This window comes from Podarcis filfolensis, assembly GCF_964270895.1.
Source record: "Podarcis filfolensis genome assembly, chromosome: 2".
Taxonomy (NCBI): Eukaryota; Metazoa; Chordata; class Lepidosauria; order Squamata; family Lacertidae; genus Podarcis; species Podarcis filfolensis.
The window spans coordinates 123493978-123520260 of NC_139605.1; the positions used below are offsets into that span (position 1 = coordinate 123493978).

The 26283-nt window shown below is 45.9% G+C and overlaps 1 protein-coding gene and 1 long non-coding RNA gene across 7 annotated transcripts in view; one reads left to right on the plus strand and one right to left on the minus strand.

The window, feature by feature from the left end:
- HDAC7 (histone deacetylase 7) overlaps positions 1-26283 on the minus strand; it is a 174192-nt gene that overhangs the window by 130299 nt on the left and 17610 nt on the right. The window lies entirely within an intron of this gene.
- LOC310756149 lies at positions 1492-9084 on the plus strand. Of its 3 annotated transcripts, XR_014544720.1 has the most exons (3): positions 1503-2194; positions 6917-7133; positions 8965-9084. It is a non-coding gene; the product is annotated as an uncharacterized lncRNA (long non-coding RNA). The 3 variants fall into 3 exon arrangements; XR_014544718.1 differs by lacking the exon at positions 8965-9084 and having other exon boundaries at positions 1492-2194; positions 6917-7257; XR_014544719.1 differs by lacking the exons at positions 6917-7133; positions 8965-9084 and adding an exon at positions 5426-5800 and having other exon boundaries at positions 1492-2194.

Consider the following 26283-nt stretch of genomic DNA (forward strand, 5'->3'; position numbering starts at 1 on the left):
TGCTGCTAACCGTCCTTAACTTGATGAGTGAATCTAGAAAATGACAAAAAAAGTCATCACATACCCTTCATGTCCTGAAATCTAAAATTACCCCTATACTCATAGTGAAGGTCAAACCAGGTGCCAAATTAAAGCACAGACTACACACATTTGCAGATAAAATTCTGCAATTGGTTTCTCCTTCTCCTTCTCCTTCTCCTTCTCCTTCTCCTTCTCCTTCTCCTTCTCCTCCTCCTCCTCCTCCTCCTCCTCCTCCTCCTCCTCCTCCTCCTTCTTCTTCTTCTTCTTCTTCTTCTTCTTCAACTTCATTTATCCCCTCAAAACTTGTACAGGAACTTGGGGAAAGGGGGACTTTGAGGTAATGCATGACTGATTGGGAGGGCCCTCAGCTTCTTCTGTCTCATAAGGTTTTTGTGAGAGTAAAACAGCTTAAAGTTTTATGTCATGCCTGAAACTCCTTGGAGGAAAATTGGGGGCGGGGAATGTGATAAATAATTTCTCAGGCATAAACTGGCAGAGCCAAAAGAAGGGGTGGTAAGAAAGGGTGAGGAGAGGAGAGGTGGATTGATTTTCCAATGCGTCCTCTGCTTTCTCAGATGCATTTGTCCCACTTCCTGGTCATGGGAAATTTAAATAGAGGTTCATTCAGGAGCACCTTGACGAGTCCTGACACGTATGATATGAAATGTTGGTGGAAAGGCATGCAAAGCAAATACTGGATTTCCAACACATCCTCTGCTTCTCAGGGATTGCGATGGCTGTGGACCTCTCCCAGTATAGAAAACACACACATATAAGGTGCAGAGCCAAGGAAAGCTGCAGGTGGAGCTGCCAAATTAAGTGAAAAACACGCCCCATAACTGGAAAGAGATGCGGAGCAACCTAACCCCGTCTCTCTCATCTGAACTCCCGGTGCCTTCAATGCACTCCCACCCCAGGAGCTCCCAGGCCCTTGGACTGGGACACTCACCTCTGTTTCAGCCACACTCCAGGTCAGGGCCAGCAAGATGAACCAGAGCCAACAAAACCTGTGGTGGCCACACCCATGAAAATGCCAATGATTGTTTCATTAGTAGGTTATTTCTGGGCAGGGATGGCCCAACCATGAAGCATGGTGAGGCAAACTCTGGACAGCTGGGAGAGGTGGCAAATCCACCCCCCCTTGCACTTGTTGGCCTCCTTCTCCGCTGCTGCCGCTGCCTGCCACACAACACTGCCCACTCTTCTCTGGCATCCATTTATTCCCTGGCCACCTTCAGTTGTGTCAGGCAGCAGCAGCTGCAGAGGAGGAGGAGGGCTGTGGGGGAGAAGGGGGCAACGGGGGGGGAGGGGGGAGAGAAGGCATTTTCAGTTTTGCCTCAAGCTGCAAAACCTACTCAGCCGGCCCTGTCTCTGGGGTCAGATGAGACCGAAGCCCAGGTGGGTGCATGGTGTGCATGCTTCGTTGACCATTTTCAGCAGCACTGAAAAGCACCCTCTTGCACCCTCCCATTGGTGATTTTGGATTGTTTCTTTGATTTAGCTGCTGCACCAGAAGAGGATGAATGTATCTGCCCCACACAGTGAGGTGACGAGTGCAGGAGGCATTCCTCTTGATGCCTCTTGCTTGCCTGGGTGGAAAGGGGTGTGCGTAGAAACCTCCGGCTTTTGCGTGGGTGGAACGTAGCTTATGGTGCAAAGTTTGGAGTCGCACCTGTTGCTCCACCCATTTTTGCCTCTAGCTTCGTCTTTCACTGGCATGCGGCCCCTGCAAGGTTGTCCACAAGGCAATGCGGCCCTCAGACTGAATAAGGTTCCCCATCCCTGACAAACCAAATCCAATTGGTTACACAAAAAACAGCAACTTATCAGGAAATGTATGGGCTGTTTGCTTTAAATTGGGCTCCTCAGTCGTATCTTTACAACTATGCCAGATGACTTAACAGCAGGAGACTGTGACGTCATAATGGTTGCTACATGATGCAGGGGTTGCTTACATGATCTTCTGTGGCCAGGATCAGTCCCTTTTTTGCCTTTGCTGTGCAGTGTATCTATTTACATTTTCCTATGATAGATTCTTTATGCAAAATAGGAACAAGCCCTTACAAGAAAAACAGCAACAAAGATGCTGCAACCACAGAAAAGAGGGGAAACAAACAGCAGCAAATACGCTTGGAGAAAAAGGCTACTTGGCATTGTTGATGAAGTTATACAGGTAGATATGGTTACAGCTATGGTACTTTTATCACTGGCCCCCCAAGGCCATACCTTTTGGAGCAGACTTAAGGATACAAACTGCTTCCGCCACAATCTGTGGGATCTCTTCAAATGGATAGGATGTAAGGGCTGGCTGGATGCAGAGAAATTGTGGGAGGAAGCAGCTGGGGAACAACCAAGGGAAGAAGACTCAGACATAGGGGAGGAGGTGTCAGAAGCTGAAGAGGTAACAGGGCTTAGTGAGCTGGGAGAGTCTGTGGCAGAGAGAAGCCCAGAATCAGAGGCAGGAGCTGAAGGAGGAGAAGAGGGAGGCCAAGAGGCAGAGATGATTCTGGCTGATGAAGACAGCTGTGGGGAGTCTCTGCAACTGCCTCATGGGGGCAAGACCTGCCAGAGATGAGTTGCTGTGCTCATTAGGGCTGTGGTACTCCTCTGTTGATCATGTTTTTTCTAATAAGGAGTTAACGCTAACTTTCAGGGTGTGATTTACTGCTGGCTCGCTCTTGACATGGTCCTACCTATGACTGGCATTGCATCCATTTACCAGCCTCTTTCAAGGCAGTGGGCTGGCCAGATGCAGGAACGCCTCTGAAGGAGGCTGCTACGCAACTTCCTCAATGCCCCACTAGATTCTAATGACAATTGTATTGTTTAACCTCTAGTCATTCCAATAATAAAAAAAGAAACACAGCTTAAATCTGCAGAAGCAGGAAACTATAAAAATACCACAGAGTCCTATCGTCAAAAAGAAATTTCTATTTTGGCATGGTGAGATACTCTATAGCTGCCTTTCCCAACCTTGGTCTCCATATGCTGCCAGGCTACCCCTCTCATCAGCCTCAGCCAGCATGGCCAACGGTGAGGGGTGAGGAGAGTTGGACTCCACCAACATCTGGAGAGAAACCACATTGGCAACCCCTGCCCTATAGGTAGCATATTTATCACAGCTGTGCAAATGGCATTTCACATCTCTCAAATCATTTGTTTCTCCAGCCTCTGCCAAGAGGGCTTGACAGTGCCTGTCTCCCGGGAAATGAATAAACAGAGCAATGTAACAATAAAGTAGAAATGACAGAAACATTCTGAAGCCCAGAATCCAGGAGCCCATCAGCACTGGCTTGTTGGCACCTTAGAGCAATGAATAGCTGGTTAGATATTGAAACATTTTCTGAAATTTCAGGACGATGTGTTAGATGGTCATGGAGAAAACACTGCAATTTATGAGCCTCATTTATGAATTTATAATATTTGTAATCTGGGGGGAAAGCCAAGACTTGGCTATGATCCCTATTGCCCTACTTTAAGCATGTAATCTTTGGCTAAACATCCATCTGTTTTTCTAGTGTTACAAACTTTGGATCCGTTTAATTGGTAGATGAATCAGCTAAAGCTTTAATTGCAGCTTAAAATTTGCCTGCCAATTAAGCTGTGAGTTTTGAGTCTGAGAGGCTCACCAGCTTCCTTGGCACCAGTCCAGCAACGGATTATTCGCTACACTTTATGGGCTCCCTCTTCCCCTTGCCAGATACTTAAAAATAACCAAAACAGATAAATGAAAATACACAAGCTGTAAAAATGTAGCTATCAAAAACATTTATACAAAATCCTTTAAGCTGTTATTTGCATTCTTGTAAGCTCTGCTCAATATCTAAACGTTTTCAACCCCTTTAACCATTTCTTAGCTTTACTTGCCAAAACTAAAGGCCAAACTATGTGCTACCTCCGTCATGACTGACACAGCACAAGCAAACTCTGTTGGCCCCAAAAACATGTCAGTGCAGCAGCTGTGCAATGTGATGTCACTGCAGTCCTCTCCTGCTTCACTGGCTGCCATTTTTGGGTGCAGATAGGTGCTGCTTTGACTAGACCAAGAGTGGGGAACTGGTGGCCCTCCAATTGGTGCTGAACTACAGCTCCCATCATCCCTGACTATTAAGCCACGCTGACTGAGGATGATGGGAACTGGAGTCCAATGGCATTTGGAGGGACACAGGCTCCCCACCCCTGAACTAGGCACTGCCACAATATGCAAACAAGAGGTGTGGGTTGGCATCAACCATGCTTTAAATTTAAGGTAACATGTATGATCTCGCTGAGATTCCTGCCTTGCAGGGGGTTGGATGAGACGACCCTCATGGTCCCTTCCAACTCTTCAATTCTGTTTCTTCAAGAAGGCAAACCATAATAACGTTCATATGTAGATTAAGTCACTAGCCCTTATGATCCCCACTCTAATTAATTGGTGGGATGGAAATTGAAGGGCACACTTCACCTCTGGAGGCGCACTCCATTGTCTCTCAATGCAAACGTATGCCAACAACAATAACATCCTGAGCAAGGACTGCAGGGGTATGGAGTCAAGCACACAGGAAAGTCTAGCCCTAAAGCAACCTCTTCCGCCCACAATGCAAAAGAAAAAGACAATCCTCTCTCACCAGAAATCTTTCAGCAGCTTTGACAGACTGACAAAACTAGGCTTTGAATCAAAGTGCCTTCCAATATAGTTTTAGGCGAGACAAACCACTGACACTGAAAATTTTGAATGGAAGAAAAGTTTCCTGTGCAAATTAGGGATAAGGTACCCAGGGGTCTCAAGGTGGTTAACAGAATAAAATCAAGATATAAAACCACAAAATACAGAATAAAAATAAAAACAACCCAATAGCTCCCCCAAAAAACACAATTATAAAAGGGCATAGTAGTACAATGGTACCTCAGGTTAAGTACTTAATTCGTTCTGGAGGTCCGTTCTTAACCTGAAACTGTTCTTAACCTGAAGCACCACTTTAGCTAATGGGGCCTCCTGCTGCCACCGTGCTGCTGCTGCAAGATTTCTGTTCTTATCCTGAAGCAAAGTTCTTAACCTGAAGCACTATTTCTGGGTTAGTAGAGTGTGTAACCTGAAGCGTATGTAATCTGAAGCGTATGTAACCCGAAGTACCACTGTATTATTTAATGAATTTATATATAAAGGTTGCCGGGCTCCAACTCCTGTCAGCCCTGGCCAATAGTCAAGGATGATGGGAGTTGTAGTCCCAAACAGGCTTCAGGTTCTGGATACCTGCCTTAGAGAGTGATCTACTTTACCTGACTATTTTACTCGCATGTAGACAACATAGCCAAAAGTTAGCCTAACAACTGTAGGTGGCATCAAGCTTGCCTAGTTATTTGCAGTTGGCATCGATTCAGTGCTACTAATGAACTCACAAAACAGATTTTTTTTCTGCAGAAAAATGAAGCACTGGACCTCACTGGATACTGGTTTTCATCTGCTATCATCAACAGCCAGCAAATATTGCCTGAGAGAGAACCCTTTCTCCTCTTTGAATAATAAGGGCCGCATGGAAGCACCACTTTAATGCTAACTCTGTTCCAAAAGAGCAGGGAGAGAACCTGTGGCCGTCCAGTCATTGGATTCCTGTCTGCCCTGACCAGCGTCACCCAGCGCAGCACGAGTTCTAGTCCAGAAAAACCTGGAAGGTCACAGGTCCCTCATCCCTGAAACATAGCACTGCGTCAGTAGGTAGGACACACAACACAAGATAACACTTGACAAGTTCAAACTTTGCAGAATAAAAACCTTGAAATAAAGATTGGTTTGCTGAACTAAGCAGTGGATTTCGAATGGCTTCTCTACAATGTAGTTCACATGAAACTATTTAATACAGAAATGAGATATGTAAAGGGTGGAGCTCTAGCACATTTACTGCTATTTAAAGTAATAATGGAAAAAAGAGAATGGGAATAGTAATACTATGTCAATGACATCTTCTGAACGGTGGAGAAGACTTCAAAATGCACTTCAAAGTAGCAAAAAACAGCCTAATACATTATGAATAAAAATGAATTTTATTAACCACACATTCAAACTTGTAGTTAAAAAAATATATTCAGTGGTTTTCTTCTACGGTTTCTGAGACAGAAAGCATTCTTCTTTCCTCTACGTAAGGGGAAAAAACTGACTCGCTCTGTGACCCCTCAGTCATGTTCGCTTTCTGCCGTGACCCGCTGGGTGCTGCTTCCTTCGCAGAATACCCAGCGACTCAGCAGAAGGCTCTGTGCTGAATCAGATGAGTTTGCAGATGTCAACTGGAAATTATGTATTTCCTTTGAAAATAACAAGGCAGGATGCAACCATATAACCATATTATTGTTGTTGTTTCAAAATCAAAATCAATAATATAGTTGGTCTGAAATGGTTACCCATAAATCAGGATGTCTAAAAATAAGTAGTTGTGGGGAAGGGGGCTTACATTAGCCCCTACAGGGCTCCTCTATCCCACCACATTTCAAGCAAATTCATCTATGAAAGGGGAGAGTTGGGTATGCTGAAAGTTGCCACTTGCTCATGTACCACCACCCAGCAGAAGAAGCACCAGCAGACTTGCAGGCACGGGCGTAGTCAGGGGGGGGCGGGAGGGGCTGCTGCCCCACCCCCAAATCAGTAAAAAGACATAGCTAGCTGAGGTTCTGCCCCCCTAACAAAATTCCTGGCTATGCCCAAGCTTGCAGGAGTTCCAAGTGGAAAAAAAATCTTTTGAGGGATAGAACTGCGGAAAGGAGCACACACATCCCCAACAGCCCAGTGAGGACAGACATTGTTGGATGATATTGGGGTTTGCATGTGTGGAAATAAAGAATAGGGTGGGGGTGGAATGGAGTCGGCTGGCTGGCTGGAACAATGAATAGAAGCGCCCCCTGCTGCCACATTTTGTTGCAGGTCCCACGTGTGCTTTGTCAGTTACCATTGATGCCTGGCCCCTGGTGGCTGCTGGAGACTGCACCACACACAGAGAGAGAGAGAGACTCCTCCACCTGCTTGGGGGCAGAGCTGAAGGGGACAGGGGTTTTTTAAGAGACAGAGATGTGTGCCTGGCTGGTAAGAAAGGAGACCAGAGGAAGAGGGTTTCAAGGGGAACTGGTAGTATTGACATCAGGTAGACGCCTTCACTGTACTCTTTGCAGCCTTTGCTAAAAGCATTTTTGTTTTGCCAAGCCTACCCAGATATTTAGAATGCCAATGTGGTTTTAGTTTATTGTTGGATCCTCATTCACACACCCCCCCCCAAAAAAAAGTTTGGTTTTTTTAATAATAATATTGCTGCTTTATTCTGTTTGTAAACTGCTTTGAGGTTTTCTAGTGGTATATATGTTTTATGAAATAAATAATTGCATAAATACATCAAAGATTGACAGTGCCTGCCTGCTGCCTGCTTCTCAGCTTGAATATTTCTAAGTAAATAAAAAGTAAAAAGTAAATGAACAGATATGACAGATAATTTCAGCATGTTTTCAGCGCTATTTGTGCATAAGGAAACTGACCCTATTAGGAGGTTATCCAGCTTCTGGGGGCAGCAGGGAGAGCGAGAAATGAAAGAGGGTGCTGCTTCACAGTCACCAGATTACTCAATCCTTGATGGTGACTGACAGCTGAAGGTGTAAAGCGATTGAGCTGAAAAAGGGTTTGCTTGAGGTTGGCATGGGGTGATGCCAACGATGCCTCTGTGGTTTTCCATCTGCAATGGCTCATTCACACTTGAAAGTCATCCTTTCACATGGCGGCTCTATATGTGAACCAGCCTGAAACTTTAATCAGATGCTATAGGAGGAATACCCCTGGCTTCAAGGTCTTGGACGAGCTGTCATATGAAACAAAGCAAAGGCATGTGGGGTTCCTTTGTTTAAGGAGAAAATAATGCAATCACTGAGTTAGAGAAGACCTAAAAGGTCATTCAGTCCGACGCCCTGTCAATACAGGGAATCTGCTGCTACCACAAACCTGATAGGTGGTCGTTCTACTCAGAGGCAGGACCATTGAGTTCAGTGGGACTTATTCACAGGTTAGTGTGCACAGAACTGAAGCCTAAGGGGAGCACATGATAGGGATTTATAAAATTATGAATAGTATAAAGAGAGGCAGGCACACACCCCACCCCAGTATATTTATTTATTTTATTGCACCTCTGTCTTTTCCTTTGAGGAGCTCAAGGCAGTACATACATTATATACAGTCCTTCTCTCCCACTTCCTCTGCACAGCAATACTATAGCTGACTTAGTGTTATTGACCAACATTCACCACTGAACAGGGATTTGAACGTGGATCTCCCCAGGCAAAGTGATACCCTTAGCAGTATAGCATGCAGTTCTCTTTAGGCCCATCCAATGAAAATTGACAGGAGGAAGTATTTTTTTCACAAGCACACACATACAAACATATGGAACTCACTGACACAAGATCTGGAGACAACCACGGGATAAGGTTGTAATCCCACACAATTACCTAAGAGTAAGACCCATTCCACTCACTTTTGAAAAATGACATAGTTAGTTATCTTTAAAAAGATTTATTTCACAAATCTGTGGAGGAGGGGAGGTCTATCAATAACTATCAGCTATGAGAGCCAAGTGGAATTTCCACATCCAAAGTTTGTATACCCCTGACTGCCAGATACTGAGGACACACAACAAGTGTAAAACCAGCACTGTCATGCCCAGGTTGTGTTAAGTGTCCAAAACAACAACATCCATCTCACACATTGGAAAAGATAATATTGTGATGATGATGATGATGATGATGATGATGATGATGATGATGATGGACAAATAACAACTTGCTGCCCTTTCTTGGAACCCAAAACCAGCCGTCTGTTGCAGTCATCTCACTCTGTCTAATAGTAGGGCTGGCCCTGAGACAAACTCTGACAGGTTGGCTGCATCCCAACCTATAAGCCCATCAGAGCTCTTCCACCCTTTCTATCTCCCACAGCTCTGTATCCCTTCTGCCGCACAAAGTGAGTTAAACAGCTCAAGAACTGCAGAAGAACAGCTCAACATGTCCATGACCTTGGAAGCAAACACTTCATCCAATAAATATGTGGATATTTAATCTGGTCTGCATCTTTCATTTGGAGGAGCCAAAGCAACTACCAACACTTCAGTCTCCTCCAAAAGATTTCTTCCAAGAACTGACGAGGAGCACCAGCTCCTGAGTAGTCACTTCTCGCCAAAGTTTGTGCTCGCTTTATATAAACTGATCTTGCACTTTCACATAATGTTTCACTGAGGTAACATTGAAAATATCCCAGAAAGGAATTTAAAGGACTACGTGGAATTGCACAATCTTTGCCACGAAGCAGTGATCGACTGGGTACAATGTGAAAAGTCAAGGCTTACTCCATGGGCCGCAAGAAAATAAATCAATAAATCCACCCACTTGGATGGCTAAATTCTGCAAGATTAAAAGATGTTATAGCATTTATTCAACACTTGGCTTGTACGCAAAGTTGAAGAGACCAGAGCTCTCAAGTACAATCCTTGACATCTTTGGATAAAAAGATCACGTAGCAGGTGTGGGGAAATGATTCAGTGAGGGGAATTCAACGTCACACTATGGTGCATGAATGATCCCCTTCCTCCCCCCACAGGGGTTCTCCTGACCCCCCATGTGCCTTTCCCTGGGAGGGAGGGGCCCTGACTGACTCCAGCTACAAAAGCTGAGGCTGCTGAAGAGGCCAGAGACCATCTAGGCTGTTTCTTAGTGCAGACCCAGGTCACTGATCCTGAGCTTCCACAGCTTCTGCTGTGGAAAACATCACATGGTGTGATTTGAGTGGATTTTGGAATATAGGAAGGCCACCAACCCATCTACTATCTACATGGACTGGCCGAGGCTCTCTGCAATTTCAGGCCTGTTTCTCTCCCAGTTCTACCTTGAGACGGCAGGCAGAGAACTTGGGACCATCTGCATGCAAGGCAGCTGCTCTACCACTGAGTTACGACCCCCCTCCCCCCGAAAAACTGCACTTTCCGGGATTCTGTAGTGTGAAGCCATAACAGTGAAACCAGTATAAAACTGGTAGACTTTAAGAGGATCAATATACCCGCAGAAGGGGACTCGGGTGCTGAGCAAGCCACTAGCTCAGCATTTGCAACAGGTCATGGGCAGCAAAGAATCCATGGGACTGCCACAAGCCCTTCGTCTTAATTAATTACTTGATTTGACTCAAGACCCATCCAAATCAGGTCAGGTGGAGTTGCCAGATCCTTGTGCCAAGTAGGACCCTCATGCTCAGTACTGTCTACACTGACTGGCAGTGGCTTTCCAGGGTTTCAGACTGAGGGCATTCCCAGCCCAACCTGGAGATGCTGGGGATTGAACCCAGGACTTGCTGCATGCAAAGCAGATGATCTCCTCGCTGAGCCAAGCAGCTGTTGTGGCTAACACAGCTGGTCCACCACCTACTCCTGGTTTAGTTCTGGGCTGTATACAGTGTTTTATGGTGCTTGGGTTTTTATTCCAGTTGCCTCTTAGCCTTACTGTGGTTTCACTGCATTATGGTCCCATGTTTGCTCTCTTTTTATTTGTACACTGCCCAGGGGATTTATTTTTACAAAGCATCTCATAAATATAAGTAGTATATTGCAGTTGCTAGACATGCCCTCACTTCATGTTCACACACACATATTATTGCCTCTTGTGTTGCCCACAACAATTCCCACCCCCGCCGGCCGCATGGTGTCTTTCTCCCTTTGCAGATGGGGGAGTGAGAAACATTTCACTTCCAATCTTCTGATACTGAGCGTCCCTGTGGCTGAGACAGCATAGAGGAGAAGGAAAATGCCTTCAAGAACTGAGATCGCAGCTTGAGAGTCTGGGGCAGCACAGAAGCCCAAAGTTAAAATGATGCCCCCCACACCCTCCTGCTTCAAATTAAAGCACCCTTCTTTAGAAATGACACAAGAGGTATTAGCAGTAAGAAAGCACTATCCACTTTTGGAATCTGAAGTGCCGAGTTCAAGCTGTTTCACCATGGATAAGACAGACACTGTTGAGATTCTTTATGAGATCTCAGCGTAAAATGTATTCATGGCAGCCTCCACCCCCCGCCGGCCACCAATTTGAGACAACAGTCTCATCAGTGGCGTAGCAAGAAAAATGCTAGCAAATTTGCAAAGCTAAGCAGGGCTAGGTATGGTTTCAAATTGGATGGGAGACCATGTGTTGAGATGCCTGCATCACAGGGGTTGGACTAGATGGCCCTTGGGACCCCTTCCAACTCTACAATTCTATAAAACAATTTCCATCATGCTGGCTTTGTGTGGTGCCAGTTATGGAAGGAGAGCACCTCCTGCTGGAAGTGGAAATACAGTACACTGGGCTCAGGACAAATGGCTGCCAAGTGAGGAAGGGAGTGAGAAGTTGCTGGTGGGGGGTGCTTAATCCTCCCCCTTCATACATTCCCGCCACCTTCCATCAACTCCTCCCTCCCAGCCATTTTGCTCTTGGAATGGTTGTCACTTTCAAGGGGAAGGCAGTGAGGGATGGTGAGGGCTTCAATGTGCAAGCGGGGAAGATTGTGACCCCCCTCACTGCAAGTCACACACCCCTCTCCCACCGAGACTCGGATTCCCAGGTCTTTGTCTACCACCCATCTTGTCCTGCAGTGTTTCCAGAGTACTGTTTGGTACTCAAGACACCACAGATGGAAATGTCTCTTGTAGCTCATGCGATGCAGCAGCAAATGCAATAGCTGGATCTGCATATGCTTCTCTCTCTGCCCCCCCCCCCCGCCCGACACACCCAGGGTCAGTATTTGAGGTCTTGAGGTCTAGGGTCCAGTTTTTTGAAAAATCCCTGAAAAACATTACACAACTTATTATTACTACTTGTGACTTTCACTCCCCGCTCAGTACCCACACATTAAAAGGCACCCCTCTGAATGCCAAGAGAGCCTCCAAATTGGTCCTGAGGCCCCACTTGTTCAGCTTTTGGAAAGTCAGACACCTGCACACACTTCCTGCCTGTCTCAACAGCCCCACTCCATCCTCCCACCTTTCTGACAAGGAAAAGCAGATCAACCAAAAACCTGCCAAATGAAAAGCTATCAGAGCGGTACGGCCAGCTGTCTCAGGCAGAGGGTGGGACTGACACAAGTCCACTTTCTGAGAGATGTGGATCATTTCATTGGTTGTGAGCCATGTAGCTGCCAAACATGTTGAGAGTCCAATTCTGTCTGGCAACCAGGCAATAAAATAACAAAAAAAGGAAAAGTAGCAAAGATTCCAGCAAGCAGTGGGGGCAGCAGCTCAAGTTTGTTCCAGTCTTGCTCACTGCTGCACATAATGGGCTGAGTGTGCCTAGCTTAGGACTGCCGTAAACAAGACTTGACTTGGCCTGCTCCATCCTGTATTCCAGGGGTAGGGAAGCTCTGGCTTAGGGGCCAAATGTGGCCTCTCAAGCTGGCCCTGGGAGCTCTCCCCAGGCTGTATACCCTCCACAGCCACACAACCTCTTCCAAAGCCACATCCCAGATGGGACTTGCTTCACACCCTCCTTGGGTGTTTCTGCCTGGCCAGAATGTGTCCCTGAATTTTGATAATGACTTTTGCTTGTTTGAATAGAAGATAGATAGGTGTGATTTATTGAGGGTAGATACTAGCTCTCATGGACTGGCTGGACACAGAGGAATAGTGGGAGGAACAGGCTGGGGAGCCCCCAAGGGAAGAAGGCTCAGAGGCTGGGGAGTGATGGTGGGACGACAATGAGTGGTCAGAGGCAGAAGAGGGAGAAGACTGGAAGGAGGAGGTGGCAGAAGCTGAAGAGGTAATGGGGCTTAGTGAGCTGGGAGAATCTGTGGCAGAGAGAAGTCCAGAATCAGAGGCAGAAGCTGAAGCAGCAGGTGGGAGGCAGGGGAGCAGACTTGGGCCCCAGTTTATGGGCGCCCAGTGTGTGTGGCCTCCTGACATCACGCACATGCCCTGGCCTCAGAGCCTAACTTCATCAGTACAAAATTGATGCGAGTTACAACTTCAGGACATAAGGAATGTATCACTGAACAAGCCCTCACCGTATGCCTCAACACGACATTCAGAGCATCCATCCGGGAAACCCAGCCAGATGGGCGGGGTATAAATAATAAATTATGTATATTATATTATATTTCTATACAAACAATGTGGAGTCCAATATGCTCAAAGTAATAATTTTTGCTAAATCAATTTCAGCTCTACAGAACCTCCAGTATAGATTTTAAAGCAATTTTCAAATGTTTAGGTTGTATAAAACCTTCTCATTCCCTGTTCCACACTTCTCTAAGTTCCTGAACCAATGAGCCAATATGCACCACGCCTTTCTAGCTGCTAAAATGGAAGGTAGTATAGCTCCCTGTCTTGTGATATTTTGGCCACAGCACCAGCCAACCAAAGCCATCTCTGCAACTATCCAAAGCTAGGGCATTGATAGAAGGAGAAACTATAGCGGACATCTCTTTAGTAAAAAATAGAATAGCTGCCTCTTAAACACCCTCAACAATATTCAGTTTCTGGATGGGTGATTGTGCAGAGCTTATAGGGGAAAGCAGCACAACAACATTTTGTGGTCAGAGCAATAAGAATCAGTTTAGACACAGCCTGGATCTGGCCACATAATTCACAAGCAAAAATGGGGCTACGCATTTTAAAATCCTAATTGTCCCATGTCATCTGTAATCATACTTAATAGGTCCCAAAGGCCATGGATGATGGGAGCTGTAGTTCCAACAATACCTGGAAGACCCACAGCTTCCCCATCCCTGCCCTAATGTGAGTATTTTTGCATGTCATTTCGCCATGTTTGCAAGAAGATTTTGCTAACATGATGCATTTTGCACATTGTTTTCCTCAATACTGCTTTTTTGCACTCATTATCAAGTTGGAGAGCTGCATGGCAAAATTTGGAGAAGTGTGAATTTCAAAGGATACCAGCATTGTAGTTCATCTCATATTTTGGAAAGTACAACATTCCCCCAATGCATCCTTTCCCCTTAATATGTATGTTTGCATACACAACATTTGGGTTGGAAGACTGAGTAACAAAATTCTAAGAAGTGTGAATTTCATGCTTTGGCTGTGGCTAATTGGGGTTGGAGTCCAACAGGATCTGGAGGGAATGCCAATAGCCGCTGCCCCCCATGATATATGAAGAGAGAAAGAATCTACTGACATCTTTCAGCAACCCACAAAGGTGAAAGGAAAAGGTGAGAGATTTACAGTATAACCCTGGTAGAACTATCAGGTAGAATTTCAGTTTGTGTGCATGGATGCTGCTTACAATGTGACAGGTGCATTGGGGATGCTAGACCACTGTGCCAAGTGGGTTTTTAAAGAGACAGGCATCATAGAATCATAGGTACCCTGGGACCAGGGTTTGATCTGCAGGTACGTTTTGTTTATGCCGTATTGTATTTTATATTTCTTGTGAGACACCCTGGGAACACTATGTTGAAGGTGTGCCACACAAATTTGGATTCTTAAAAAAAACAACGAGAAAAAAGACACCTCTGCTTTGTTGTTGTTGTTGTTTAGTTGTTTAGTCGTGTCCGACTCTTCATGACCCCATGGATCAGAGCATGCCAGGCACTCCTGTCTTCCACTGCCTCCCGCAGTTTGGTCAAACTCATGTTGGTTGCTTCTATAACACTGTCCAACCATCTCGTCCTCTGCTGTCCCCTTCTCCTTGTGCCCCCAATCTTACCCAACCTCAGAATTTTTTTCCAGAGAGTCTTCTCTTCTCATGAGGTGGCCAAAGTATTGGAGCCTCAGCTTCAGGATCTGTCCTTCCAGTTAGCGCTCAGGGTTGATTTCCTTCAGAATGGATAGATTTGATCTTCTTGTAGTCCATGGGACTCTCAAGAGTCTCCTCCAGAACCACAATACAAAAGCATCAATTCTCTGGCGATCAGCCTTCTTTGTGGTCCAGCTCTCACCTCCATACATCACTACTGGGAAAACCATAGCTTTAACTAAACAGATCTTTGTCGACAAGGTAATGTCTCTGCTTTTTGATATGCTGTCTAGGTTTATTATCACTTTTCTCCCAAGAAGCAGGTGTCTTTAAAAGGTAAAGGGACCCCTGACCGGTAAGTCCAGTCGTGGACATCTCTGGGATTGCGCACTCATCCCACTCTATAGGCTGAGGGAGCCGGCAGTGTTCTCGGTAGACACTGGAGCATAGGATAGTAACAGGAAAACTGGTTGATAACTCTGCAGCCAAAATGTCAAGCCTGACAGCACTGGTTAAAGAGCAATTCAGGGGAACCAAGAAACAGAAACCTAGTGCTATTTCTGTGGTTGGTGCCCATGTGCGTGTCAGCAGCATAGGATGTTTCAAATGTCTGCTCTGCATTCTGTACATCTCTCCATCTGAGGGGCCTTCCCTCCCTGTCTATATCTCATCTTGTTCTCTCATGTGGTCTGCATTCTGCGTTGTGTGAGAGCCACTATAATTTCCAAGGCTAGTTTCAGAATGACAGCAGCACCCAGCCTTACTGCTGACAGCCTCCTTGTTTGCCCTCTGGATTACCTGTCAATGGCCTGTTTGTCTGTTTGTTTAAAGCTTGTGTCCTTCACTTTCCAATCACAGCTCCTCTGACAGGCTAAAACCTTGCAAGGCAAGTGGTTGCTGAACAACTCCAGGCACACCTGGAAGAAGCAGACCATTTGGATCCCTTCAGGCCTCATCATGGGCCTGAAACTGCCTTGGTTGCACTGGTCGATGATCTCCGACGGGCTAGGGACAAAAGTGAGAGCTGTTTCCTAGTTCTGCTGGATCTGTCAGTGGCTTTTGATACCATCGACCATAACAATCTTCTGGACCATCTAGAGGGGTTGGGAGCTGGGGGCACTGTCATACAGTGGTTCCGCTCCTTCCTCCTGGGCCGTGTCCAGAAAGTGGTGGGGGAGGATGAGTGTTCAGACCCCTGGGCTCTCACTTGTGGGGTGCCTCAGGGTTCTGTCCTCTCCCCCATGCTTTTCAAAATCTACATGCAGCCGCTGGGAGAGATCATCAGGGGGTTTGGACTGGGTGTTCATCAGTATGCGGATGATACCCAGCTCTACCTCTCTTTCAAATCAGAACCAATGAAGGTGGTGAAGGTCCTGTGTGAGTGTCTGGAAGTGGTTGGAGGATGGATGGTGGCTAAGAGATTGAGGTTGAATCCTGACAAGACAGAAGTACTGTTTTGGGGGGACAGGAGATGGGCAGGTGTGGAGGACTCCCTGGACCTGAATGGGGTAACTGTGCCCCTGATGGACCAGGTGCGCAGCCTGGGAGTCATTCTGGACTCACAGCTGTCCATGGAGGCACAGGTTAATTCTGTGTCCAGGGCAGCTGTTTATCAGCTCCATCTGCTATGCAGGCTGAGACCCTCCCTGCCCGCAGACTGTCTCGCCAGAGTGGTGCATGCTCTACTTATTTCTCGCTTAGACTACTGCAATGCGCTCTACGTGGGGCTACCTTTGAAGGTGACCCGGAAACTACAACTAATTCAGAATGCGGCAGCTAGACTGGTGACAGGGGGCGGCTGTCGAGACCACATAACACCAGTCTTGAAAGACCTACACTGGCTCCCAGTACGTTTCTGAGCACAATTCAAAGTGTTGGTGCTGACCTTTAAAGCCCTAAATGGCCTCGGTCCAGTATATCTGAAGGAGCGTCTCCACCCCCCATCGTTCTGCCCGGACACTGAGGTCCAGTGCCGAGGACCTTTTGGTGGTTCCCTCCCTGTGAGAAGCCAAGTTACAGGGAACCAGGCAGAGGGCCTTCGTGGTAGTGGCAGCCACCCTGTGGAACGCCCTCCCACCAATGTCAAAGAAAAAACAACTACCAGATTTTTAGAAGACATCTGAAGGCAGCCCTATTTAGGGAAGCTTTTAATGTTTAATAGACTATTGTATTTTAATATTCTGTTGGAAGCCACCCAGAGTGGCTGGGGAAACCCAGCCAGATGGGTGGGGTATAAATAAATTGTTGTTGTTGTTGTTGTTATGCATCTACAGCAGCACAGCCAGATGCCTTCATCTGCCCCAGCTGCAACAAAACATGTCTCTCCCATGTCGGTCTCTGAAGCCTTCCAACAGTTTGAGTTTGACTTCAACCCTAAAGGTGCACTCCTCCATGGGCTCCCAAGACAAGCAGATGTCAACAAACGGCAGGCTCCAGCAGTAGAGGCCAACATAGCTCCTGTGCCTAGTAACCCCCAATAGCCTTATCCTCCAGGAAGTTGTCTAATCTTCTTTTAAAATCATCCAAGTTGGTGGCCATCTTTGTCTCTTGTGGAAGCAAATTCCACAACTTAACTATGTGCTGTGTGAATAATTATTATATTTTTGTCTTCCTGCGTCTTCCAACATTTAGTTTTATTGAATGAGCATGAGTTATAGGGCTATAAGAGAGGGAGAAAAACTTTTTCTCTACCTACTTTCTCCATACTATGCATAATTTTATGCTCTTCCGACACTTCTACCATGTTGCCTCTCACTCTCCTTTTCTATAAACTAAAAAACCCGCAAATGTAGCTTTTCCTCATAGGGGAATTTACTCCCTCAATAGAGCATTGGAAGCTAATTCATAGTCAGCCAATAGATCTAGTTCAGTACTGTCTGCACCAGGGATGGAGAATCTGTGGCCATCCTGGCGTTGTTGGACTCAAAATCTCATCAGCCTCAGCCACCAAATCCAATGGACAAGACTGATGGGTGCCGTATTCCAACAGCATTTGAGGACCATGATCTACAATGATTGGCAGCAATTCTGCCGGGTTTCATATAGGGTCTTTCGCAGTCCAACCTGGAGATGCCAGGACCTGAACTTGGGACCTTCTGCATGCAAAGCAGGTGCTCTACCAATGAGCTACAGTCTTTCCTCTGCTAGCCATCACTAGGGAAGAAATCTCTACTCCATCCCAACTATAATTCCTAAGGTTGCCCATGTGCATTGACCGTGCTGCTGTGCCTTTAACAGCAAACTGGCCTGCAGAAATTAAGCAAGTGATGCTTATCTTCACACAGATCTGGAAAATGTTGCTGGCTAAATTGCTGCATGGCACAGGCTGTTCCCACATGACAGCACACCAGACACACTGGTTTGCTTGGACTGTACTCACTGGGGAGCCACAGCTACTACCTTGTCTCTGGTGGATGAACCTGCACTGCTTATTCTCCTATGCCTTACATCTTTAGTGGTCTGCTAGCGTTATTTTTAAAAGCTTTATGTATACACCTTACAAATGTAATGTGCAAAAAGGGAATTATCAAGGCAAAGACAATTAAAAGAGAGAGAGAGCTGCCAACACATTTATCTTCCATACTTTAATATGGAAGATTTACAACATTTCAGTGTGGCTGGTGATTTTTATTTTTATTGCCTAAAATAATAATTCCACCTAGAACACCACAGTCTTCTAAAGCTCAAGCAGAGGGGTCCTTTCACTCACCCTTCTCTCACACACACCATAGCCCAAGGAAAGGACAGGGAGCAAAAAGCAAAAGTATGAATCACTCCTGACTATATGTGTGACTATTTAACTCCCCCAATGTTCTGCAGAAAGAAGGGGAAATAAGCTGAGGACCGTGCATTCTTTCCCCAAATCTCCTCCAGCCTGTTAATCTCATGGCCCCTTCCAGAACTTTCTTCCTGGGGGGACGAAGGTGCGCATACCCCTAAACATTTTGTGAATCTAAGTTTGGGCTCATTGAGGGGCAGTATTTCAATATGAGCAGGAAAATGAGAGTACCTCTAAACATATTTTTAGGAAAAAAGCACTGGCCCCTTCCATTACAACCTCTCTCTTTCCCTACAGGTCTCTTACCTATTGTAGCATCCATGACTGATCTCTTAAGACGGGTCCACAAAGCATGCTGAGGCCAGTCTCTATCATGGCTGCTCGTAGGTTAATTAAGCTAATGGCACCACGGAAGGCTTGGGTGTCTCGGTACTATCAGGTGTCCTGCACATGCTCAGACATTCTGCACCAAGTGGAGTAAATAAAATAGAACAGCACCTTCCCTGTTGTCATGTGCTGCAACCTAAACTGCTAAACTATTGAAGCACACAGAGGCATAAGCCAAACTAACAAAATGACCAAAAGGTATCTGGGATGGCCAACTGCAAGAGGACATCATCTGGACCTTCCATAGCTCTACTTGTACAGAAGTGAGAAGTTCTGCTGCTCACCTCACTCCTGAAGGTGTAAGCTGAGCCGTCAAAAGTTTTCCCTGTGCTGCAAGGATAGGGATCCTTGGCCCTCCAGATGTTGCTGGACTGCAACGCCCATCATGCCTGGCCATTGCCCATGTTGATTGGGCCTGATGGGAGCTGGAGTCCAGCGACACTTGGAGGACCACAGGCTCCCCACCCTCAGTTCAAAGAGCAGCATTGCATTTCATTATACTGGTTTTCAAAACAATTTTTATAAAGTTTTATAAATGCTGGGGGAAAATCATACTCGCAAAAGATTCCTGCATTGCAGGGGATTGGACTAGATGACCCTCATGGTCTCGCCCAACTCTATGATTCAATGACTCCAGCTCCCATCATCCCAGACCATTGGCCATTTTGTCTAGGGGGCTGATGGGAGCTGGAGTCCAACAACATCTGGAGGGCACCAGGTTCCCCACCCCAGTTTACGGGAATCTTGGGGGGTCCTTGGAAACACTGCAAGGCTCCTCAAAGCAGTGCCAGCCTAAGAGATGATGATGCCTGAAGCCAAATGGTGCCGCTCAGCCATCCTAGAACCAACATTTCAAAGCCTTTCTGCGCTCCATTTTAACCCTCTTCTCTTCAGGGTCATCAGCGGCACCCTGCGAGCCGCACCCTTGTCCCAGGAAGCCAGTTCTTGCTGCTTGGCTCCCGGCCTCCTCTTCTCTTCTCATTCTTGTTTATTTAGTTTCTGTTCTGCTGGAGTTATTTTTAGGTAGTGATGCCTAGGGTATTTTGATGAAGGATATCCGGTCTAAGCCACTTTCTGGGAAGCCCATATGCTTTAATTACTAACAGCCCCATTCAGTTGTTGCGAACAAACACAGAGCTGAGTCGTTTCGGTGGGGCATGTTGAGTCAATCAGGAAGCCTCTTGCAGCAGCAGAGAGCGAGAGTAAGCAAAGAACAAGTCCAGGCAACGGTTGCTGCTCTGGGTTTTTGACAGGCCGGAGGGTGAATACTGTCAGATGGTTTGCCAGCAGATACATCTGGAATTTGGAGCTAAATGTTTCAGCACCAATCTGGATATACTGATCTGACCATTTATTTAAAAACCATTTTGGCTTCACATATGGAAACACGATTATAGCTCCCATGAGGGTACCACAGCCATGCATTCTTAAGACCATGTTTTCCTGCCCCCCTTTTCCATTTATAGATATCTGTGGTGGTGTTTATTTGTAATGTTCTGAACCCAATTTTAAAAAATTGTTTTGAAACTAGTTATTAGTTGCTTTTATTTGGTGGTTGTAACTCACTTTTCCAGTTGGATGGGGAATCGTGTGTTGAGAGTCCTGCATTGCAAGGGGCTGGACCAGGTGTCTTCCATCTCCACAATTCTATGACTTCCATGACATTGACGTTTGTATGAAAGGTGATTCATAATTAAATATAACAACAACACCTGCCTATGGTGCCAGTTTAAAGCACTGGCAGCTGGCAAGATATTCAGCATCCTTCAGATGCTGCAATTCTCCAGATTTTGTGATATGGTTTTCAGCTAAAAAAATAATAATTTTTTTTTTTTGGAAAAAGTAAATTAGAATAAAAAGTGCATACACTGAGATAATATATCTATTTAATTGGCATTTTGAGAGAACACACAGATGTTCTTATTGTTTTTAACAGATTAATGTGGAAATGGGATGGGACGGGCAGATACAAAACTGACATGTGCGAGAAACAGACTGATTCCATCCATTCCTGGATATCTCTGAGAAGCTCATAAGCCGCATCAACTTTCTTCTTCTGCAACATCCTGCCTTGACCCATCCACATTCCTACATTACAAAGCCACATCTTCCTGACACCATTCTGCCAATGTTAGGATTGTACACAAACAGCATGAGTTGCCTTTAGCCATTAAAACACTTTGCACTCACGATGGTACTGTATTCTTTCTCTGAATGTGGATGGTAAGAATAGGTGTGGAGAACGTTTTATAAGACATGCTGGATCCTGAAATGGGGTGAACTTATTTCCACCCACCCCAGTGAAGTTCTGCTTCCTGCCCCTGAGATTTTTGTCCAGCACACAATGAAACATCTGTCGCATCGCTGTCCTAAAATTGAAACACAACACGTACACACACAGCTATGTTCACTCCTCTGATCTGACTAATTACGGAATCTCTCAGGGGAAGCACTGGGTCTGATAAAGAGCGCTCTGTTTTCCCTCCTCCACATTTGTTAACTGAAAAAAAAATCTGGTGTCTATTTTTAACCCTCGAACGCCCACGCCATGGTGCGCCTTGTGCTAGAGAGTACAAGCAGGCTGATCTGCTCTCTGCTCTGTTGGGAGTTTGCCAGTTTCTCAGCTACGGCTGGCAACGGTTTCTGCTCACAAGGGCAAATAACAACTAGAGCAGCACTGCAGCAGATCTGGTGGGGAGCAGTGGTGGAGTGGCTGCTGCCTCCAAAATCTATGCACTTGGCATATCTATGCACTTGGTGGTGGTGATGATGATGATGATATATTGCATAAGCCATATCTCAGCACTTCTCAGACTTTTGATACCCAAAATACATCCCTCTTTTTTTAAAAAATGAAACCACTAGATTTATAAATTGCACTGGAAAGGATTTCCTTTAGAGTCTTTACCTGCCCTCACAGGAACCCATTTCTGCATGAGTCACTGTTCTGGCTATACTGCCAGATTAAAAGGAGCCAGTACAGTAACTCATGCAGAAAGCCAATAGGCACCCTCTTCTTTAGACTGGTTTTTTAAAGAGAATCACAGAATAGAGCTGGAAGAGACCGGGGGGGGGGGGGGGACTAGTACAACCTCTTGCTTAAATGGCGATGGGGATTCCACCACATCTCAAGGCAATTTGTTTCCCCATCAAGCAACTCTTACCATTCTCCTAACATTTAACCCTAAACTGCTTTCCCGCTATTTCCATCCACTGGAAGGCCACATTTGCTCTGCGGGTACAAAAAGTAGAGTAGACATGATAGTCACCCACCCTCCCTATCATGGCATCCTTGCCAGGTATCAACCCTTTATTCTACCCTTTTTTCTTTCTTTAAGCTAGTATCCTACAACCAGAGATATTTGGCTTAAGGTAGGTTGGGAGTGGGGAGGGAAGGGATGCTAAGGAACTGAGCATGTTTGTGTATGTGTGTGTTTGCAATAAACTTTCAAGAATGCTGCATAATTTATTTTTAAAAACCTGGCTTATTTTAACCTGACAATGAATGAAAACATGCTATAAAATAAGAAAGATATTATTTGTTTTATGATGTTGCAATCTGTGTGTCATATGCAGCTCATTCAATTATGAGCTTGTTGCTGAAATGAACCTTCAATTTAGCATCTTATGCTGGGAAAGAGGGTTGGAGGGGCAGGGAGGAATGCAGCTAAAACAAATGACAGAGAACAACCATTGGAATGCATCAAGTCCTTCCAAAACAACGTAAGAATGCTGTGTATTTCCAAATAACCATTGGGCATGCATTAGAAATGGGTCATGATTCTGTGCCCTGTCCTGCCTTTTTTGTACCAAAGGCACATCTCTTTCCAAATGGCCACTGAAATGCATCAAAACTGTTCTGGATCCTAATGCAGGTAACTTGCAAGGGGGTCCCCTGTAGGCTTATCCAGACATGCCACTGCTTTCAATGAGACTTACTCTCAAGCAAGCCTGCACTGGACTGTGGTTTGCACCGATCTTGTACATGAATGCAGGAAGCACAACAAAGTGAGAGGGGTTGGACCACTATTGTGTGCATTGGCTGTTTTGTAGAATCATAGAGTTGGAAGGGATCAAAGGGTCATCTAGTCCAGCCCCCTGCAATGCAGGAATCTCAGCTGAAGCCTCCATGACAGATGGCCATTCAGCCTCTGCTTTAAAACCTCCAAGGAAGGAGAGTCCACTTCTTCCAGTTTATTGTTATTTGATTGGACCTTTTGAGATCAGCTTGCCACCTTTTGGAAAAACTGTTCCCACTCTTGATACAAGGTCTGAAAGAGAGAGAGCAGCCCAGTTTCCAGATGGGACAGGCTACACAAGTTAGTTAGCACCTTTTCAGATTTGTTGTGTTAGAGGGGAGCACTTTCACGAGCATCTAAGCAGAAGGAGAAGAAGAGGGTTGTTCCTAACTGCTTGTTTCCTAAACTCTGTCCAACCTAGGCCGAAACACACGGAGAAAGAAGGTTTCCACCCATCCCATGAGGGAGGCAGCCAAAGCCCATTCTGAGCAGCTGGGCATGACGTTCAATCTACAAGTTGGTTTTGCAATAAGAGCCCCCTGCTAACATACCATCAGCCCTGAACAACCCACTCCCCTGGAGCACTTTGGGAGTTTGCAAAGTCATGCAGATGTCCTGCAAGAGGCACTAGCTGAGGTACTACAGGCCAGGGGTGGGGAAGCTGTGCCCACCCCAGATGTTATGGGAATGGGGAACAGGAGACACCATCATCTCCTTTGCTTCAAGCAGCAAAACATATTGGGTCTGCTCTGTACGCTCCTTCTCCCCTTCTCTCTGGCTAATCTCTGGGTAAATGAATACTTAGGCCCTGTTCACACAAGCATGCTCATCCCTCTAACATCAAGGGAAGACTTGCATGTATAAATGGGTCAGTACAGAGATAACACTACAGGAATAAAAAACCTATCATATCTTTCAGAGGGCTGCTGAAAGGCTAAACAGTGCTGTGCATCTCGGGAAAGGGCAGGGTGCAAATGAAATCAGGAAAAAGACATTCACAGATGCAAGCAATGGCAAGCACTCTAAAGGCACAGCACTGCTTGCATGTAACTGTCACACTCTCTGGCCTGGAAACCCATTCCCAAATTCCAGATGTGCAAAGTCAATTGTTGTCAGCAATGTCACTTGGAAGCTCATGTTCACCCCACATCACAAATCAAGCATCATTTCTCATTAATCCTCTCTTGCCCAACTCAGGATTTAAACTGAGCACCTCCTTCCATGCGGCTGAATGCTGCGACACCAGGGTCCCACGGCATTTCCCAGGGCTCCTGAGTTCTTACCATCATTGTCCTTCCCCTGGAAACTCCATGGCCCAAGTTCATTGTGCCTATAACATTGCTGGGTATCAAATGTGGGCAGCAGGAGGCATTCAAGCCTTCTCGCGCTCTCATTTGTATCACCAAGTACAATAGCATCTGTATTTTAAGATTGCGTTCAGGCAGTGGGGGGGACAGGGGGGGACGGACAAGTAGTTTTCCAATTTTTTTTGGAGGGGGAATACTTTAGTATTCTTAGTTGAATTAAAATTAAGCAAAAGGAAGTCCATGTACTCAGCACTAAAGGGAAAGCACACTTTGCATGCTCAGAGGCTTTCTAGAAATAATTGCTTCACAGATTCCATGGGTGAGTCCTGGTTTCCTGCATTCCTGAGCTAAACCCCAGTGTGCCCCAGCTTAGCTATGCTGCTCCATCACAAAATGTACTACGAAAACCATCCCCTACCCCCCCCCACCTTTATGTACGTTTGTGGAATGAAACCATCGGTCGGGTCATGTTTCTGAACCATCATGGCTCCCCATAGCAACCATTAGTGATGCTGCCAAAAGGCAGCCACCAGAGAGAACTGGTGCCTAGGAGTGGAAGTCATCTCAAAGCGAGAGAGGTGGGGGCAAGAATGTGGTCAGCCGAAACGCAACCCAATAGATATTTTCTTTGGACAGCCTGAAGGTGAGGAAGCCCCAGCTGCGTAAGCTGCTCAGGCAAAAAACATCACTCTGGCTCTGAATGGGGCAGGTTTAAACAATTCAGAGCAGGGGTGATGCAAAAGGGTCTCAAGTTTCATGACTCATGGTGATTACAGCGAGTCAGCGGAATCTGCTTTAGAAACCCAAGTTTGGCTCTGGTGCATCTTGCCCCAGGATCACCCCCTTCATGCAGAAGGGAGAAAATAAAAAGGTCTTGGGTTGGATCTCGGGGCTTCAATCCCCAGTGGAATGGCAGGAAACTCCCCAGCCCCAACTCTGCCCACACAGAAAGGAAGGGGGAGAAAGCCCTCCCCATTTCTGCTGGGCTGACCACCACCAAAGGTTGGAAAGCAGAAGAGTGTCCCTTGGAAAGGTCAAACCAGCTGTGGGAAACCTCTTCTGCCCCCCAGACCTTGCTGACCTACAACTGATAGTCCTGCTACATAGCACAGAAACATAGCACAGACTTTTAAGTAACCATTCACCTGATTGCCTGTAGTGAGTAAAATTTACCTAGAAGTGACCAGAAAGGAAAACATATTAAAAATTGATGTGTGTGTCCCCCTCCCTCCGCCGCCACTTTTTTAGACCACAAATGACTCATGTGGGAATTCTAAGGGCAGCCAGACACGCAAACGTTTTTTGTGGGCGAGCATTTTTGTGGACGGTGTTAAGCAGTTGTACTTTGATGTACAGGTACCGCAAATGTATCATGTATCCTTGATGGTTTGATTTTTATGCAAACAGAACCCATGGTACCTTTCCACCATAAATTTGCTGGTGATACCTCTGAAGGACAAGCGCCATTCACACATGCCTGCTCCTCACTTGCAACATGCATGCATGGTGACTGCAACACTAAGTAATGGCTTGCAGGATCAAAGGAGTCATTACAGCACAGCACAGATGGAGGTTTCTGAGTGAGCTCAAACACAGTATGACCATCCCTACATTTGGGCAATGGGAGAGGCACATGTCAATTGTTATGCAAAAGTCTCACAATATCCACAATTAAAACCACACACTGGGATTTCACACTGACCTGGGTTCCCATATCAGACAACAATTGTATTCAGTCTGAACCCTCCAGACAGATGTCATTTCCCCCTTCAAGTGACTCAGTGACAGCACTCTGTACATGCTTAGAAGTACTCTCTCATATCTCCTGGACTTGACTATCCCTGGCACTGAAAACTATTTCTACAGTTGCATATTGACTCTGTTTTGCACTATATTCTGAAATCTTTGTGAAATCTGCAATGATAACAACAACAACTGTGCACCCAGGGCACCAAAATCAAGAAAGTCTGGATTTTGTGGGCTGCACAAAGCAAGCAAAGCAAGCAAAGCAAGCAGACTTTCACAATTTCATGTATTTTGTGTAATTTATTGT